This window comes from Oncorhynchus masou, unplaced genomic scaffold (assembly GCF_036934945.1).
Source record: "Oncorhynchus masou masou isolate Uvic2021 unplaced genomic scaffold, UVic_Omas_1.1 unplaced_scaffold_12551, whole genome shotgun sequence".
In the NCBI taxonomy this organism is placed as follows: domain Eukaryota; kingdom Metazoa; phylum Chordata; class Actinopteri; order Salmoniformes; family Salmonidae; genus Oncorhynchus; species Oncorhynchus masou.
Genome location: NW_027002376.1, coordinates 1 through 4,830, shown reverse-complemented (window position 1 = coordinate 4,830; position 4,830 = coordinate 1). Strand labels below are relative to the sequence as shown.

The 4,830-nt window shown below is 46.3% G+C and overlaps 1 pseudogene; it reads right to left on the bottom strand.

Moving 5' to 3' along the window:
- Window positions 1–333: 333 nt before the first annotated feature.
- On the bottom strand, window positions 334–3,872 carry LOC135530104 (uncharacterized; annotated as a pseudogene).
- Between the last annotated feature and the right edge of the window lie 958 nt (window positions 3,873–4,830).

The following is a 4,830-nucleotide window of genomic DNA, read 5'->3' as shown; positions in this document are numbered from 1 at the left end:
CAGTGTTCTTTCTAGTATGAAAAGATGAATTATGTTGGAGTTAAGTTCCTGTCACCAGGGCCACGTTCTGTATATACTGTCTCTATACACAGTGTACAGGCTAGTCTATACTAGATATAGTCTTTGTTAAGAGACGTGTTGACCAGTTACTTTGTTTGTAGACTTAGTTTTCAAGCTCATGTTTTGTATCTCATTTTTATTAAATAAACATTTACATACATTTAAAAAAGACTTCATATTGTACACAATGTTTATACAGTGAAAACAAGTTTGGGAGGAAATAGACAAGGTACATAAACGCTGTATGATGAAAGTAAAACTGTACAATATCTACACAGTTAATCCTCACATTGTGTAATAAAACTGTACAATGTCTACACAGTTAATGCTGAAAAAGGTGTACTGAATATAAGTTAGAGATGTGCTGAGTGGTCCAGGTGATGGCTCCTGTAGCAGAGCCTGGAAGTCTGGAGAGCAGACCAGCTTGTGCTTGATGTTCCCCAGGATACTCATGTCTCCAGTCAGGCCCTCAGACAGACGCACAGACACCAGTTGCTGTGGGAGAAATAACAGATGATTTAGCTCTGTCTGACCCTAAGCCATTGTCTGACATCCTGGATCACAGTGAATCATTGTCTGCACATCCCTGGATCACAGAATCAGGACTGTGGTTCTTTAGGATTAAACACATCCTGGATCACAGTGAATCAGGACTGTGGTTCTTTAGATTAAACACATCCTGGATCACAGTGAATCAGGACTGTGGTTCTTTAGGACTAAACACATCCTGGATCACAGTGAATCAGGACTGTGGTTCTATAGACTAAACACATCCTGGATCACAGTGAATCAGGACTGTGGTTCTATTAAACATCCTGGATCACAGTGAATCAGGACTGTGGTTCTTTGATCATCCTGGATCACAGTGAATCAGGACTGTGGTTCTATAGGATTAAACACATCCTGATCACAGTGAATCAGGACTGTGGTTCTATAGGACTAAACACATCCTGGATCACAGTGAATCAGGACTGTGGTTCTATAGGATTAAAAACACATCCTGGATCACAGTGAATCAGGACTGTGGTTCTATGGACTAAACACATCCTGGATCACAGTGAATCAGGACTGTGGTTCTTTAGGATTAAACACATCCTGGATCACAGTGAATCAGGACTGTGGTTCTTTAGGACTAAACACATCCTGGATCACAGTGAATCAGGACTGTGGTTCTTTAGGACTAAACACATCCTGGATCACAGGAATCAGGACTGTGGTTCTATAGGATTAAACACATCCTGAATCAGATCACAGTGAATCAGGACTGTGGTTCTTTAGGACTAAACACATCCTGGATCACAGTGAATCAGGACTGTGGTTCTATAGGATTAAACACATCCTGGATCACAGTGAATCAGGACTGTGGTTCTATAGGACTAAACACATCCTGGATCACAGTGAATCAGGACTGTGGTTCTATAGGACTAAACACATCCTGGATCACAGTGAATCAGGACTGTGGTTCTATAGGATTAAACACATCCTGGATCACAGTGAATCAGGACTGTGGTTCTTTAGGACTAAACACATCCTGGATCACAGTGAATCAGGACTTTGTGGTTCTATAGGACTAAACACATCCTGGATCACAGTGAATCAGGACTGTGGTTCTATGGGACTAAACACATCCTGGATCACAGTGGTCAGGACTGTGGTTCTATAGGATAAACACATCCTGGATCACAGTGAATCAGGACTGTGGTTCTATAGGACTAAACACATCCTGGATCACAGTGAATCAGGACTGTGGTTCCTATAGGACTAAACACATCCTGGATCACAGTGAATCAGGACTGTGGTTCTATAGGATAAACACATCCTGGATCACAGTGAATCAGGACTACAATGATTTCTATAGGACTAAACACATCCTGGATCACGTGAATCCAGGACTGTGGTTCTATAGAGACTAAACAGGAGAACTATACTGTTAGGTACCTGTTCTAAAGGGGAAGGCAGCTCCCTCTGAGACGTCCATAGTGATGTGTCTCAACACCATCTAACCCTGTAATGTCTATTATATTAACAGACCTGTAGGAAAGAGAAGGCAGCTCCCTCTGAGGCGCCCATAGTGATGTCTCCCAGCACCAGCTGCACCCTTGCCGGACTTCCTGATCTGTAGTTTACCCCAGAAACCCCTCTGTGAACTCTGACAGGACAGGAACGTCTTTACCAGCAGTGTCCTGAGGAAGAACATGGCCTTTAGGGTCAGGGTTAGGAGAACTCTGACTGGATGTGAGCATGTCTCTGTAGGGTCCTGAGGAAAAAACATGGCCTTTAGGGTTAGGGGTCAGGGGAACTCTGACTGGATGGGAACGCTGTCTCTAGCAGGGTCCTGAGGAAGAACATGGCCTTTAGGGTCAGGGGTCAGGGGAACTCTGACTGGATGGGAACGCTGTCTCGAGCAGGGTCCTGAGGAAGAACATGGCCTTTAGGGTCAGGGGTCAGGGGAACTCTGACCGGATGGGAACGCTGTCTCTAGCAGGGTCCTGAGGAAGAACATGGCCTTTAGGGTTAGGGGTCAGGGGAACTCTGACTGGATGTGAACGCTGTCTCTAGCAGGGTCCTGAGGAAGAAGATGGAATACAGCAAATGTAGACCTTGGCGTGAAATGCTTCCTTGTTAGAATGAAGTGGACGGTAGAAAATAAGGATAGAATGTGGTCGTTACTCACCGGTGCTTTAATGTGAGAGATGCGCTTGCCGTCGGACTTGGAGTCTTTTTTTAAATTTCTTTCTGTGGCTGTGATTGGCTGGCCGGTGGCTGTGATTGGCTGGCTTGGGACGGAGGCTGTGGTTGGCTGGCCAGGGATAGTATCAGGTAGCTGGATGAACAGCAACTCTTCTGTCTCTGAAACCATTAGCTGGTGGAAGAGCTCTGCTACAGAGGGCTGGTCAGGGTTCAGGACCCCCTGGCCTGGTCCGTACTGAGGGATCTGGTCTGGTCTATACTGAGGGATCTGGTCAGGGCACAGGACCCCCCTGGCCTGGTCTATACTGAGGGATCTGGCCTGGTCCGTACTGAAGGGGCAGGTTTGGGTTAGTAGTAGCAGGGGCTCTGAATGCTGTAGGGCAACAAACACAGGACCATCAGCTACCTGGGAACCAGTTTGGAAGACTGGAACACGTGTTAATGTATTGAGTCTGTGCACCTCTGTATATCCCCCATGTATTTGCATGTCTAATTGTCTACATCCTGTGCATCCAGGGCCTTCAGGAAACACCCCTTTGACTTATTCCTCATGTTGTTACAGCCTGAATTTAAAATGGATTACATTGAGATTGTGTCACTGGCCTACACGCAACACCCCATAATGTCAAAGTGGAATTATGTTTGTAGAAATTAAAAATGAAAAGCTGAAATGTCTTGAGTGAATAAGTTTTCAACCCCTTTGTTATGGCAAGCCTCAATAAGGTCAGGAGTACAAATAACCCTAACCCTTAACAATGGACTTCCCCGTTGTCTCTGCTGATCTGCTATTTGTTGCTCCTTTCTCTCTTTTTTAGTGTTAACAGTTTAATCAAACTCTGGCGTTAACAAGTTTACCAACGTCCTAGTTTTGTCCACCCTCTACTTCCTTCCAAAAGCGTCCGGGATGGGTTCCATCTGGCATGGATCTGCAGGAGCTCGTCCAGATGGAAAAGCTGAGTAACATGATGCCTTCTCACTGCAGTCGCTGTCCTCTGAATATACAGGAGGATCGCTGGGTTGTGAACCCTGCTTCAGATGCAATAGTTAGGCCAAGGGCAATTGAAGTGTAGGAAAGGATGATGGTGTTTGTGCCACCAGTAAATACAGGTAGTAGTGTTAATCCCCCCAGCACAGTCTCTCCCCACCCAGCACAGTCCCCCCCCCAGCCCCAGCACAGACCCCCCCTCAGCACAGTGAACAACATGGATTCTGGAAAGAAATGCTGTCCACATGGTGTCGCTCATGCAGCCGATTAGAAACATTCAACCAGTTTTCCCCACTAAGCAACGAGTCAGTCAGAGCCTGAGGCTTCCCAGGTGTCTCCTCCACCGTTATGGGGTCTGAGCCGCCGAAGCCTCCCCACCATTAGCTCTGACAAATTGACCTAGTCATTGGAGACTCCATTACCCGTAGTATTAGACTTAAAAAGAATCATCCAGCGATCATACACTGTTTACCAGGGGCAGGGCTACCGACGTTAAGGCTAATCTGAAGAGGGTGCTGGCTTTGACAACTGGCGAGTATAGGGATATTGTTATCCACGTCGGCACCAATGATGTTAGGATGAAACATTGAGGTCACCAAGCGCAACATGGCTTCAGCTTGAAAATCAGCTAGAAAGATGTCGGCATCGAGTAATTGTCTCTAGCCCCCTCCCAGTTAGGGGGAGTGATGAGCTCTACAGCAGAGTCTCACAACTCCATCACTTGTTGAAAACTGTTTTCTTCCCCTCGCAAAATATATAATTTGTAGATAATTGGCCCTCTTTCTGGGATTCATCCACAAACCGGACCAAAGTGTGCTTTCATCTTATTGATGAATATAGACAGGTCTCTAACTCCACATTGAGACAGGGTGCAGGCCAGCTTAGTGGAGTCTGCCACTAGCACAGTCAGTGTAGTCAGCTCAGCTATCCCCATTGAGATAGGGTGCAGGCCAGTTTAGTGGAGTCTGCCACTAGCACAGTCAGTGTAGTCAGCTCAGCTATCCCCATTGAGACAGGGTGCAGGCCAGCTTAGTGGAGTCTGCCACTAGCACAGTCAGTGTAGTCAGCTCAGCTATCCCCATTGAGACAGGGTG